General features: G+C 41.4%; 1 long non-coding RNA gene across 1 annotated transcript in view; it reads left to right on the top strand.

Annotated features, from left to right (window-relative positions):
- Positions 1-11,365, top strand: part of LOC134430639 (uncharacterized) — a 96,645-nt gene extending 85,280 nt beyond the window's left edge. Inside the window, exon 4 of the long non-coding RNA XR_010030876.1 lies at positions 11,266-11,365. This is a non-coding gene — a long non-coding RNA (uncharacterized LOC134430639). The remainder of the gene's footprint in view (positions 1-11,265) is intronic.
- Positions 11,366-15,024: the final 3,659 nt, after the last annotated feature.

The raw sequence follows: 15,024 nt of genomic DNA, 5'->3' as shown, positions 1-15,024 counted from the left end.
AAAATTAATTTTCCTTGGTATGAAAACCCTCTTGGAAATAGCCTATGACCTCACTTTTCATCTACCATTTCCACTGACACTAATTAGGAATTATAGTCTGTGTCCCAGAAGATTCTAATTATCCCAGAGAGGACTTGATTTTGCTGAGTTCACATGAAAGTTTCCAGAACAGAACCCAGAGCCCCAAAACATCCTATCAAAGCCCATATTAGAGCTCACAATCAAGTGGAAAGCAGAGTTCAGGTGTTTTAACTCTTCTATTCCCTTTTCCAAGCCTCACAGTGCATTGGGACCATCCCTACTGGTATTTCACATGCTCCTCCTGCTTTCAGGCCCCTGGGCTTTGGCAGAGCTTGGCATTAATGGGCAACTGGAAATCTCTTTTATCTCAGTGATGAGGGACCAAGGGGGACAGGCTTGGGGAAGCAGGCACTGGAGAAACAGCCTCTGCTTCTAGAACATTATTCACAAAATCTCTGATCTTTAGTGTAACAAACCCTATTGAAAGCAGTGGCAATGTCAGTGCGAGCAGTCAGGTCAGGGCTACAGCACCTCCAGGTACTTTTTCCTATGTCTCAGGAAAATGCCCTTGTTTTAAGTGTGTCACTTCATCATCCCTGGTCGTTTGCCTGAAAGCCTGTGCAACCTTGTGCTGTATTTGCATTAAGCTGTAACTTCCAATTGAGGGAAAAAAGTTGTTCATTTTTTTCCACAAGAAAGCAATAATCTCCCCAGCATTAGGAAGTCAAAAGGAAGAATTCTATAAATTGCAGCTGGCCAAGGTCAGCATTAACTTAAGTAGTGGAGCTGATTGTTGGCATTTGCTCTTATCCAGAGAAGGAGAAGCAGTTTTAGGGTCTTTTGGAGTTTCTGTATAAATCCATCTTTCCACTCTTTAAAAGCAAACAGCCAGGACTACATTTGTAGTGAGCCTCTAAATACATTTTCTCAGCTTGACAATTCCTCTGCCCACATTACCACTGCTGAAATTTGAGGGCAAGGGAGCAAGAAAATGGTGACAATTTTTATCTTGCCAATTTTAAAATGAAAATTTGTCTCCATTTTGCAGCCAGCTCAAATTTGACATTCCAGGGAGCTCAGTCCAGATTAAAGCCAAGACAAATTCTCCTCTTCTGCCTGTATGAGCTTGGCTGGAGCCTCTCTGGTAACTCTCTGCAGACAGGCAGTTCAGGCAGTGTCTGTGAGCCTTACCTATCTGTCAGCTGAGCCTAATAAAAATATAAGAAATATAACCAGAAGCCACATAAATGCAAGAAGATGCTAAAGATTAGCTAGGCATTGATTATTTGATATTTTAGGGTAGGGCTCTAAACTATGGATTGTTTTAAAAAAATTATTTCTATTTTACATATTTTGACAGCATTCTTTTTATTCCATGATGGCTTGAAAAGTGTAAATCACAAAATAGAAAGCATATATTTTGTTATAAAAATATTTTGAACAACTACTCCTGGCCAGATTTTTGACAATAGATTTCCATCTCCCAGCTTCTTTTTTCCTGCCAACTTCACATATAGCATTCTCTTATTTTCCTTTCCAAGCATAAATACAGAGATAGATTGTAACCTATATACTTGTACATGTAGATTTTAGAAATGTTAGCAAAAAAAAATTGAAAATCAAATTCTAATGCATTAATTTCTCATTGCTTGTCTTTTTTTTTCCTCAAAGTAGTTTGACATATTGGCATGAGAAAGAAAGACTTCAATATTTTTAAAATCTTTCTATTATCCTAACTTCCAGGATATTCTGTGAAAGCAATAGAGAAAATTCTCTGAAAATTCTTTTTTTGCCATGAGAAAGATAACACAGCTGTCAAAATTATGATAACCCTGCATTTATTCTTGTACTTTTGACCTTAGAATAGATACATTGATATTCTATTTTTCCTTTTCTGAAGAAAGAAACCTCCTTGCCTTCATTTTTGACAGAAATCTTCCCATGGTTTTGGACTGATAAAGACAAATGTAGAAGAGAAATAGGATTTATTCTAGCTAGATGAACAGATGTGACACCCATGTCAAACATTATTATAACCTATACACTTCAAATGTAGACTGGAAGTTAAATGCTGCACAGACTCAAGCCAAGCATTACGAAAACAAAATGTTTCTCAGCCCACATACTTCTTACTGTATGTTCCTCATGATTCAGTAATGAACAACATGCTGAGACAACATTTGAAGCACTGCAATGATGCACAAAGTGCACAACCCAAAAATTAATATATTTATAAGCTGAAATTTGCTGCAGCCATATGAACCTTTCAAAATCCGGTTCTGCATGAGGGGAGGGGATGCTTGCAGGGGTGAAACAAATTCACAAGCCAGACTACAGATGTGCTTGGTCTCTCACTCTCTCCCCCAGCATGCAGCAAATACATTCCCATATCAGCTTTTTAAAACCCTGAGATTATTGGATCTTTGGAAATATAAATCCATGGCTTTATGTGCCCTTGCCTTACTCCAGCAAGAAATTTAAGGAAGAAACCCTTCTACTTGCTGTTCTTGAGGTATTTCAGTGGTGTTTTCCAACCTATTTCCCCAGGGAGATAATGAAGGGGTACAAAGTTTTGGGTCAGCTCCTTGACACCAGCAAATGTTTTCCCACACTTCCTGTCCACTGCAGATTTCTTGTGATTTCCACTCTCTGGAACAGCCCTTCCCAAGAAGAGATTCTCCATTAGCCAAAGTATAAAATGAGGCTATTTTGGGGAGCCACCAGGATTACGCAGCTGACACTTCACTGAGCAGGATTCAGGATGTGGCAAGACCCCTCTCCATGGCAAAGAGCCCCATCAGCTCTGAATAAAAATGACCCAGGTCTGTAGAACTTCACATGGTGCAAGTTTCTGAGTCCATGTTCAACCCTGGGCAGTGCCTGCTGCTGGGCTCAGCCTGGGAGTCCCAGTAAGAGGATCCACACATTTCACTGAACACCAGGGCCTCAGGTCAGTAACAGCCATACTAAGAATGGAACATTTTGGGCCCCACAGAGCAGAGCAAGAAGACAAATATTTGAAATTAATAAAGTTTTCTTTTTCCCCAGTAGATCAGTGTTTGCAATATGTTTCTCCCTCCTTCTCTGTGCATGTGTGTCTGTATGCAACCCTTTCCCCTGCTTGTAAAGTACACACACACATATTTGCTTTGATATCCCACCTACACAAGCAAAGCTTCAGTACTTCATGGATGTGTTACAGGGATAAACTCAGCAGCACTGAAGAAGAGGTTGTCAGCCCTGATAATGCAAGCACTGTGAAGGGGGCTGCATGACATGGCAACAGAGAGCTTTGGGAGTCACATCTCAGCTCTATTCCAGCTTTACCACTAAGCTCAGTTTTCCCACCTGTAAAAGTGTGCATAATCTCACAGCTCCCCTCTTAGGACTGCTTTGATGCAACTCACTGTATGAGACATCATAGAGAGTTTATAATGAGACATTAGAAAGAGTAGATTCACAGTTCCTGCTCCTTTCCCCCCCATATTTACACAGAGCAAAGCAGGAATTCTGTTTAAATTTTTCAAAAGAGCAGATGCTTACAGGTCTGGTGTTGATAAAATATGGCCTGCTAGCTTAGCAAAACCACAGGAACAAAATGAAAAATCTGCTCATTTTGTTTCCTGAGAACAAACACACAAAATGAATGTCATGCATTTCAATAACAATTGGCATCTATGTAGTTCAAAGAAAAACTTCTTGTCCAAGGAGACAACAGATTTTATTATACAAATTAGGAATAGCAATTGCCTGCCAAGACAAAGCAGTGTTCATCAGAACATGACACCCAAAGAAGGAAGAAAGGAACTCTGATTTAACCTGCAGAATACTAAAATTATTTCTGCTTGACATGTGTGTTGGGGACTTAAACTGAAATCCTGTCTGCCTGCCTGGCTGGAGGAATGCATGAGATGAGATCCCCCACCAGCTCTGCAGTGACAGTGCTGGGGAAGCCATGCCCACCTGGCCTGGGAAGGAGAGGGCACCACACCTCAGCAGCCCCCTGGCTGCCCACACTCCCCAGAACTGCCCCAGTCCTGTGGGGTTTTTGGGATGCTTCTAAACCATCAATAAAAACTGTTTGTTGTCCAATATATCATTTTTTCCTAAATGTTACCAGTACTGGAGAAAGAAAAGGTCAGATTATCTGCAGGGAAGTGACTAGCAGCAGGAGAAGCTGCCCTGTGTTGGGAATGAGGTCAACAGAGAGGAAACTTGCTAAATCTCCTTCCATGCTAAACCCCTCATCAGGTAAACCTTCTATCAAGCCCACTTCATCTAACCATTGCCTAGTTCTCTGTGCTTGACCGGGAAAGGCAATTCCTTGAAGGAACTGGAATGAATGGGAGATAGGAAGCACAGAATGTGCTTGTGAAAATACTGGGGATGCTGGGTATGCCCCACTGCAGCATCATGGGCTCTTTAAACCTGCTGAGTCGTCCCATCCCTGTCCTGATTTGTACCCAAATCAGCAACACCTGAAAACAAAAAAGGGCTTAATGAGTATAATTGGCCCAAATATCTCCATCATCTGTTCTCTTCTGCCCAGGTACGTTGACAAAATAATGTTCACAATGAGTCTTTGCTGAACAGGTCTGAAAACTTAGCACCATCCAGGCCCAAAGAGTAAAAGGTAGTTATAAATCCACTTTTTCACACTCTATTGCAGATATAAAGTAGAGCCATTTGTCTAGTTCAGCTTAAATAATGCACATTTTTTTACATTAAAATATAACCACCTCTTTTTTGAATAACAGGGAGAATTCATGAGGCCAGTTTCTCTCTCAGATGTTTTCTCTGCTACCTTGTCCAAACCTGACCCATGAAGACCAGATGCAAATTGTGTTTGGGAGCTCTACTCCCCCAGTGTAGGTGGATCCTTTTTTACAGACCATCCAGCAGCTGTCCCTATATCACCCAGCTCCTGTCACAGGATGCCAGGCCTTGCATGGATATAACATAGAGTAATATAATATAGAGTAACAGAATTAGGTAATAGTGTCACCATAGCACGCATAGTTCTGGTTTTAAAGGCAAGAGCAAATTTTCCACTTACACCTTTGCAGGAAATAGGTGGGGAGCAAGACAAGGTGCTAAAGGGCCAGCATGAAATCCCTTTTTCCCTGGAATATATCGAAAAGTGTTACTTTATAAATACAACATGTTGTCACCATCCTGCAGCCTTTGTCTGCAAATGAAATTCCTCTTTTGTGATCATACAGGTATGCCATTTGCCTCTTTTCCTAACAGGCTTGACATCTTATGAAAATTTAGCCCACCATTTTGGTGAAACACATTGGAAGGGATTACCTTCTGTTTCCTGACACTGCCTCTAAAATGCTGATAGAGAGCACATTTTCTGAGGCCACAGGGAATGAGTCACAGCAGACAAATGCCAGATCAAATACAGCAAGTGCTCAGGGAGCTGGCACCAGCAGGCCTCAGAAAACAACATTTCCTTTGTCAGTCCTGCTGTACCTACCTAATGCAATCATTTCCAGGGTGCTGTTCAGCAAGGGGATAGACTGTTCCATTCTGTCTTCCTGCTCCAAAGTGTCACAAATGAGCACAAAATACAGAGCTCTGTGTTGGAGGAGGCCATGCTGGGATCAGGACACCCCACTCTGGCTCAAGGCCATGCTGTGGCCCAAGCACCAAGTGGGGAGCAGTGGGAGGCAGTGCCTTGGAATGCAGGGCCTCAAGGATTCATCTTTTAAATTCCATTTTTAAGAGGCATTTAGGTGCCTAACTATATTCTGCAGATTTAATTACTGCATAAATCACATCTGTGCAGTAACCTCAGAGTGCTGGGATCAGAGAGAAGCTCCCTCAGCTCCAAAACAGAAAAAAGCTTTTTACTTCTGTGTTTTGCTTGCAGTTGCTGGGAGGGGTGAGACATGAACTCCCAGATACAGTGTTCACCTGGTGCCCAGCTCTGCCATCCACACAGAATGGGTCACTCTAAGGTTTAGGGAAGCAATTTAATGACTCTGTCCCTATGTCCCCATCTGCAAAAATTGGTTGTTCCAAGGTTGCACCATCCCTTCTGCTTGAAAGAAGTCCATTAAAAATGTGTGTGGCTCTGACTGCAGAAAGGGATGATGAAGAGCAAACTCACATAGCTTTTTCTGTAGAAGTTTGGTTTTCACTCATTTTTTGATTGAAGTTTTGGGGTTTTCCTGTACTTGAAACAGCATTCTCTTTTGTAATTTATTTTGCCAATTCTGCACATCCCAGACGTGCTGGCCACTCTTGGTTGAACACTGCTTGGGGAGAGAAGAGGACAAAGAGGGAAGTTGGGTGTGCTATTTTTTCAACAACTGAAAGAGCAGTACAACTCAAGAAAGACCTGCACCAGGCAACAAAGTCCTTTTTCCCAAACTTCTCTGTCAGCCATGCTGAAGCATGGCAATTTTTCCTTTTCCCTTCTGGTCAATAGTTATGGAACTTTCACGTGTTTTGGTTCATACTCATAATCTGAAATAGGGAAAGAAATATAAATATAAATATAAAATAATTCTCTTCTAATAAAAAAATCCAGAAATAATTATTTTTTTTATCTTTAAATTACCTGCATTAAAGTTACCTCAAGGTCCATTGCAAAGGTGTAGTAATTATTAGCTTAATTATTAACATTTCTCAGCAAGCTAATTAGTTGGGCACCAAATTAAAACCATTTTTGCCTGAGGTCTAAAGGGGCTAAACCAGATGATTGTTTTAATATCTCAAATATTCAAGGTGGTAGAATTTCTGTCTCTGGGAACCATGAGCTATTCCATGGTTGAACATGAAATTAGAAAATGGAAAAAAACAACATGAAAATTGGCCTACATCCTAATTTTAGCCATTGCTAAAGAAGGATGCATCTTCGAAGATGATGGCAATGCCTGTTCAGCAGGCTGCAGCCTGAATTTTCCATGTAGAGGCCCAACCAGGACAACCTGTTGTGTCACTGTGATTTGTCCCCTCTGGTGATGGACAAACCATCACCAGAGGGGACAAATAATCCAGTTTTCTTATCACTGCACCTTCACTGGAGACATACTGAACCCTGTGACTCCCTCTGCAGCAGAGGACACCATCTCCTACAGTGTGAAACTGCTGGGGATCCATCTGCAGTCATCAGCAGGGATTAGATGGGCTGGGCAGTGGTGCAGCAGCCTTTGGGCTTGCTGGGCTGCCTTGCCCTGGGCAGGAAGGAGATCTCACAGCAGGCTCCCTGTGTCATGTGTAGAAGAGACCACGAGTAACTGCACAGGCCAGCCAAGCCCTCCAGGCAGCGAGGGGCAGAGGTGCCCCTGTTTGCAGGTCGCACCTCACCCTCCTCAGCACTGCTGCCACTCCAGGACCCCAAATCAGTCCCTGCTCAGTCTCTTTGGGCTCTTCAGCCATGTCCTGCATGAGGGTTCAAAGCTGCAGTGCAGCAAGATTGTCACCCATCCTTGCTGTTGCTGAGAAACAACCACAACCCACACACATCCCACAGGACCAGCTCATCCCTGTCTCTTCACTGGAAAATAAGGTATGGGGAGATTTGCTCACCGGTTCTGGAAGAAAAAACCTAGTGTGATTGCAGGAATAGCCTTGGGAAAAGCAGAGAGACAAAGACTTTTATCTGGCAAATCCTACACATTACCCCTTTTGTTAAAGGGAATTCATACCCATAGCTCTGATATTCTCATTTTGTTAAAATGAGGAAAGCTTGGGTTATTTAATTCTTGTTTTACGTACCTGCCTGAGGAGCTCAGAAAGGCTCTGCCTCACTGCACAGCAGCCAGCCTTGAGAGGTGGTGGCAGTCCTGGAATAGCAGGGGACATCACAGGGCAGGCTGGGCCATGTAGCCTCATCCATCATACCCAGGCACCAGTCAGAGCAGTTTGTCTCAGAAAGGGACCCGGCACCATCCCTCAAACCCCATGTCACAGCCACTGCTCTGTACATGCTCAGTGGGAGGCCGACAGAGAACCCTCTCATGTTTATCCAGCAAAAAATTCTTTTCAAGGCTGCTGTTTTCCTTGTTGGGCTATGAAAGATAACAGCTTCATACAAAAATAAACAGGTTTGCAAACTCTTCCTGGGCACTAACTTTGTGTTGGTGTAATGGACCTGGGGTCTAATGCAAAGCAGCTTTTTAGCAAACAGACACACTCTGCTCATGCCTTCCCCTGATATAAATGCTTTTCCATGGAAAAAACTAAAGTGATTTTCTTCTTTTTAACAACTCATAATAATTGAGTTTAAAAATGAACCTCTAATCAAAAGCTAAACTATTAAAATATTGAGCTGAAATACAGCAAGAAACCACTTTCTTAGTAGCTGTTGATGATTGAAATAAATCAAAAACTACAAATGGGTTTAAGGAAAGAACCTGATAATTTGATAAAACAGCACATACTGAGGTAATAGTACCTGCATGAGGTATAAGCTGAAGCAATCAGAGAGTATTCCCCCCATCCTCCTCTCCAGTGTCAAATGCAGACAGACACAAACTTTGGGGACCAAGGAAAGAGGAAATGAGGAGATTTTCCCAGCAGCTCCCCATGCCCTCTGCCCTGCTGCAGCCCTGACCCCAGTCCCTGCAGGTGCTGGAGCTCCCAGCCCTGCTCCTGCTGGTGCCAGGTGCCAGAGCTGCTCGGGGAGAATGGGAGGCAGGAGTGCCTCCATTCAGCTGCAGATTGTGCAGAGGCTGCTCTCACACATGCTGGGACAAGACAGGGGGTTTGTTAAGGGGGTGTTTCCCCTCCCTCGGGGGCTCTGACCATGAACCAGGATATCAGGACTTGAAAAGCCATTAGTTCACTATGGTGAGATACTCACACTGAGGATGATTAATCAGAATGATCAAAGCAAACTGTAGAAAAATGGCCCCACTAAAAATCAAGATGCAGGAGAGAGTCTGTGCACAGACCAAATCTCTGGCCTCTTTTAATCCAGAGAGTTCTTTCTGTTCAAAACAGTCCTGCAATCCGTCCCCAAGGTGTCTCACAGCCTGATTATTGCCCATTCAAACTGAAAGGACCAACTGAGAACTCTGGATATTCAGTTTCACTGGCAGCATGATAATGCTTTATCCACAGAGATCACCTACCTTGTTTCCAAGTATCTCTTACAGAATTACAATGCTATTCAAACAGGTATATTCAAGACTGCAACTGTTATGTGTTTATAATTTTTTTTAACTGAGGCAGGATTAGTCCCCTATTTCTTGAAGACAAAAACAAAATTATGATTAGATGTAACAAATGTCCAGATAAAATTCTGAACAAATCTTGGGGTATCAGTTGGTCAGTTGATGTTCCTTATAAATAAAGTTTATAAATAAAAAATAATTAAGCTCACCTTTAACCAAACATGAAAATAACAGAGAGAAAGCAGTGTGGCTTCTTACATAATGCTTTTACTGACAGCATGTAAGCATTTTACACATACCGCTTTAAAGGAGAAACAAAGTACATCTTAAATGGAAGGAAAGATTATTTTTAGTTAAAGTTGTGACATGCAAGGGAGACTATCATAAGAACAAGTTTGGGGGACATAAATGACATCTGAAATGCTTCAGGATCCTTTGTGACCTAAGAGTGGTAACCAAATCAAACCCATATGAAGAGAGAAATTGCATGTAGCATTATGTAATTGCACAAGCATTATGCCCATAACTGAGTTGTCTGAATTCCTTTTGGGCTATATGTCTTTTAGCAAGATCATCTGGACATTGCCAAATTGGTTCTGAATAGAAATACATACCCATAAAGCAGAAATTTATAAATTGCAGCTTGCTTCCTGTCCAAGGCTGCATGTCAGGGCTTCCTTGTTTGCTTCACACCTGTTTCAGACCATACAGGGTAAGAGTTGGCCAGGCTGCATCTGCACACCCAGCAAAATGAGGGTTGGGTGTGGCAACCAGAGCTGGGAGTGGGGTGGTTGAGAGCAGGGATAGTGACCTGAGTGTTTTGCTTTGGGAGCAGAGGGAAGGCTTGTGGACCTTATCTGAGAGCTGGGGAGGAAGTGGGGAAAAGGCCAACATTGCCCAGCTTCCTCACATCTGGTGCCTCTCAATCATATGCAAATTTTTATAGGTGGCAAGATAAGGCATTAGCACTTGGCCATGCCTAAAACCCCCAAGGATTAGCAGTGTAAGAGGAATTTAATCTCCCAACATGTCTGAATTTCAGTTTATGCCATTTGCTGTTGGCAGGCCAGCAGCAGAGAGAGGCCCTGAGTGAGCTTCCCAGATGGGAAGAGTCTCTGATATACCAGAGGGATTAACTTTGACTCCAGAGACATTGCAAGCTAATGGATAAAAGAGTCATAAAGCAGAGCATTGACTGACACAAAAACAGGTTCTTCAACCCTAGAGCATTCCCTACTTGACTGCCCATTTCTCTTATAAATACCTGTGCTCGTGCAGGATCTCTCTTCAATAATTTGAACAGTATTCACCATTCACACAGGCTTAGGAAGAGAAGAGCATTAAATCTCAATCATCTTCTTTATCCAGAGATAATGGACATTGCTAAAGCTTTGCTAGTTAAATATCTTTGATCTGTCTGTGACATCTGTTTTCCATTTCATAAGCCTTAGGTATGCAAGCAGATAGACTAGTAATGGTATGTGTTTTTGTATATGTGGGCATTCATTCATAGACATCCATGCACATGCTAAATCTTTGTCTTTCAGGGTCTGACAGGCAAGAAAAAGCACCTGACTGCTGCGCCTGGCACACTGCTTATCTGTTCCCAGAGCCAAAATCAATGAGGAAACACTTTATTGCTGTTACCATTGAGTTGCCAAATCTGAATTCACACAGCCAGGCACTCTCTCTCACTGAGTGCAAAGCAGGAGTGAGTGGAGACTAAGCAGAATTTGCTCTCCTCAGGGGTCCTGTGGGCCCTTTTTGTCCTCTGGACCAGAGCTCCCATAGCACTCTTGGATCACTTTGGCTGTTACTGTGTGACAGTGTACTGAGCAACTAGAGGCTAAAGATTGTAAGATAGCTGTTGAGTGAAAAAGTGCCTTAATTTCCAGAAGAATAAGGGGATTTCTGCTCAGGTCATATCTCACTTCCATTTTTTTCTGTGGAGTTTAATCTGTAGGAGTCAGTAGCAATAGGAAATTTTCAGCAAAGCAATTTGAAGGCTCTCACAAGGTGATGGGGGAAAGGAGAGTTTTCTTAAGTTTCTTTCTCCTAACTTAGGGTATAAAGCTGTGCCAACTGAAGTTAATAACTATTTCACTTGTTTCAGGAGGAGAAACATCCTTGTGCATTTAAATCACTATAAACCTGAAGTTTCAAGTATGTTTCCACCATGTAGACCATTCTAGCAGCATAACAGACTCTGTCAGGTGGGTAAAAGTGTAATTTATTCTGTTTGCATGCACAAATGGCTCTTCATCATCAGAGATATGTAATATTTAACAGAAACCCAAACCATCCAAAAAAAGCAGTTGCCTCTCTGAGTATTTGAGAGTAGGAAGAGAATAAAAAGGATGACAAAGCAAACTCCTTAGGCATGATTTTAATAAATATTGCACAAATTAATTAGAAATTCAGGTGCTTGTATAAGAAAAAATGATTAAGCATGCATTACTGCTGGAGGTGTGTGAGGGGTCTTCCTGTCATTGCACTGGAATTCAGTGTTTGATCTTCCTACCTGAGCTTGAACTCACATGCTGGCAATTCCTTGTTTTGTCAGTTTATAAGGATTCTCCTATTCTCCTTTTTAAAGAAAAGGTCAGTGCTCTTCACTTAAGTAATGCCATTAAGAAAGCAACCCTCATTTTTTTCAGCTTGTGCAACTGAGCAATTGAAAGGCACAACCTCCATTTACCTCACTTCCACATTTTGAATATGAGGAAAAAAATGTGACTGCAGATAATCTACAGGCAATGAAGAGTAATGTCTAGTAGTCTGTCTCCAGGATTGCTCCCTGCAGCATATTTTCCAACTTTTTTCCAATCATATTAAATGACTCATTTAATAAGCTAACTGTTTCTTCTTATCCTAGGGGAGACTATTTTGCAGTGCAAGATGTTCGTGTTATGAGGGTCTCTCTGTTTAACTTATCCCATTATTCCTAGTTATACATTCTAATATCAGTCAACCTGCCTACCTTTTCACCACCCTGCAGTCTGTTTCTTTATGTGTCTGTCAATGCAGTAAACTGATTTTGCACCAAAAAACTTAAATTGTTATTAGTTTCTCCACCTCTCTAACTATTCCATCCAGGAAGTGTTATTTAATGTCATGTACAGCACCAGCTTATTCTCATGACAAAAATGTGACTGGTTGTTTTTAACATGTGAACGCAATACTGTCTGCAAAATCAATGTCAATTTCATATATTGTGCTGCTCTCTGGTTAGCAGGTGGCTCCATCTCTTTAAAAAGAGAGACAGCTTTTCCTCCAGTCATGAAATTAAGACATTTTGCATCAATACATAGCATTCAAATTGAGCAATGATTCTGAAAGAGGGAGGGCTGCTTCAGCTGAGCTTTATAGCTCTTTGTTTAGCTCAGATGCATTGTCAAAAGCCAAGACTATACACAAATGTTTTTAGTTATGATGCAATGATTTTTTGCAGTATAAGTCCCATGGAGAATTTGAAAATGGGATAAGACTTTAGAGCGCAGTTTGGGGTTAGTTGTTGTTAGTGACACCTTTAGCCTGTGGTTAATCCAAGATCCCCAAAATCTGTCCATAATATTTGCACTGATGCTCCCTTTCATGAGCAGAGCCAGATTTGGACCTAGAGTATAAACTACATTGAGCTATGCCATATTCCAGCTGCTTCACACATCCTTAACTCATGTTTTATGTGAGTTTATACGATGCTGAGGGCATTATTTTAGCCATGGCCAGTTGCCTGTTGATAGCATGACCATATCTGAATGCGAAATTGTCCTCTTCTGGGAAATATCTCAGGATGTTTCTGTTTAGTTCAGCAAATAGCATCGAAATGTACAGGAGCTGAATTTCTGTTCACTTCAGTAATGTGATATTCTACTGCTGACAGCCTCCCTAGATGGCTTGTAGTCAACTTTCCAATCCAATAAACCCACGATATGGGCATAAAAATGAAGCAGAGTCAGATAACCATAAATGAGAGAGGTCTGCCAAGGAAACTTATAAAACACTGTGCAAGACCTAACAGTGTAAAACAGAGAGGCCAAAGAGAAATTAAATAGGCCTGGGATACAGAAATTTCCCTAATCAATACCACTACATTTCCCCTCCCTGAAAGCACTACTTGCATCTTTTTGGTTCCTCCAGGCTTAGAAAAATCTGGAATGTGAAGCAAATCTTTCCTGTGAAATTTAATGGTTCTAATCCCATCATCTGATTCATTGGAAGTTGCACCTCTTTCTTGAATCATTCAAGGGCACATTTGGAGGCAGAACTCTGTCATCATACAAAAAGCTGAGAATGTTCATGATATCCAGCAAAATATTTCCTCTCTCTGTGTGAGTGCTGGCCCCATCTGTGCTTCCTTGTGCTGCCATCTCTAATTCCCATTTTGGTCAAGAGCTGGAAGGGCTGACTGGTGCCCAATGTTTGCACAAGTCTCTGCTTGAACAGAAAGTGCTTGTAGCACAGGAGTCTCCACCAAGCCCAGCACACATAAAACTGACAGGCATGTGGAGAGAAAGGCTACTGCCCTCATCAGAGAATGGAAATAAGACATAAACTCTTGTAAGAGTAACTTACAAGAAAAATTAGCTCTCATATTTTCTTCTTAGTACAGGTTCTGCATTTGAGGTCTCCTGAGATACCATTACTATGCACTGATGTATATATCATGCAGATAAACTATGGCAATGGAATGATTTTTTTTTTCTCCAATTGAATTATTTTCCTGGGCTGAAAAGAAATATGTTGCTTTCTGACAAATACTGATTAGCACAAACCCACAAAAACTTGATAAACCAGCACTGAAATGGCTATTGTTTGACAAAGTAGCACTCAGAAAGCAGGAAAGTATGGCACAAACACAAAAATCTCCACCAGTTTTTGATTCCAGAAATGCCATGTTTCTGTGAGTTGTCTCACCCAGTCTGATTTCAGCTGGTATAACTCACTGCCATGCTGCCAACAATGAATGGAAACAATCTCAGTTACTCCATTTCTACAGGACTGTGCCCCTACTTCATATCACATTGGATTACTTGTAGTGAAAAGGCTAGCATTGATTTACCTTGAATTTTAATATACCCTGAGATCTGGCTTTAAAGATCAGCTACAACATGATTGCCCTTATGTGACTCTGTAATCTCACACACAAATTCACAAGTATGAGGAGACTCAGATCCTTCCCCTCCACAATCACAGACAGACATTATATGTATTTATTGTGCAAGCCACATTCACACAAGAATTAGGACTGTAGCAAAACTAAACAGTGACAATCTGTGCTGTAAAAGTTGCTGTGAGGAGTCTTTGCATAAAAAGAAGTTGCTTTAAGATCCAGGTTCCTTCCTGAAATGTAGAGGCAGTCAGATATTTTTTCAGATGCATAAAGAGTTGAGCATTAAGTTTATAATGGCCACACTATATGAATTTAAGTTTCCACCTGGTTTGAAGGTTGGCCATTGTCATCCATAGTTTGCTCCATCCACTAGATTTCTCACAAAACACCTTCTGAAGAAGGCACCATGCAACAATCAATATGCAGCTCTTCACAGAGAAGTAGCAAATCAGAAGAGTAAAGTCCTTCACTTATGTTGAGCTTGAACTTTTCCATCTCTCACAGTAGATCTTTCCAACTCCACTCCTGCTGATAAGGAGTTAAAAAAAGACCAAAAAATACACATTTTTTTTATGCAGTCTCTGCTGCAAACCCACTTCATCTCCTCCAAAAACATAATAGACTCCATTTTGTCTTAATGTGAAACTTGTTCCCTTTAAGTCAAATTCTTCAGAAAGGCTCTGAGTGAAAGTATAAATTGATGTCAAGTTTAGGTGTTCTTAGATTCCTTAAATTTGGACAGTTGAGAGATCAGCCATA

The sequence above is a fragment of the Melospiza melodia genome, chromosome 1 (genome assembly GCF_035770615.1).
Source record: "Melospiza melodia melodia isolate bMelMel2 chromosome 1, bMelMel2.pri, whole genome shotgun sequence".
Lineage (NCBI taxonomy): Eukaryota > Metazoa > Chordata > Aves > Passeriformes > Passerellidae > Melospiza > Melospiza melodia.
This window is presented reverse-complemented; position numbering and strand designations above follow the sequence as displayed.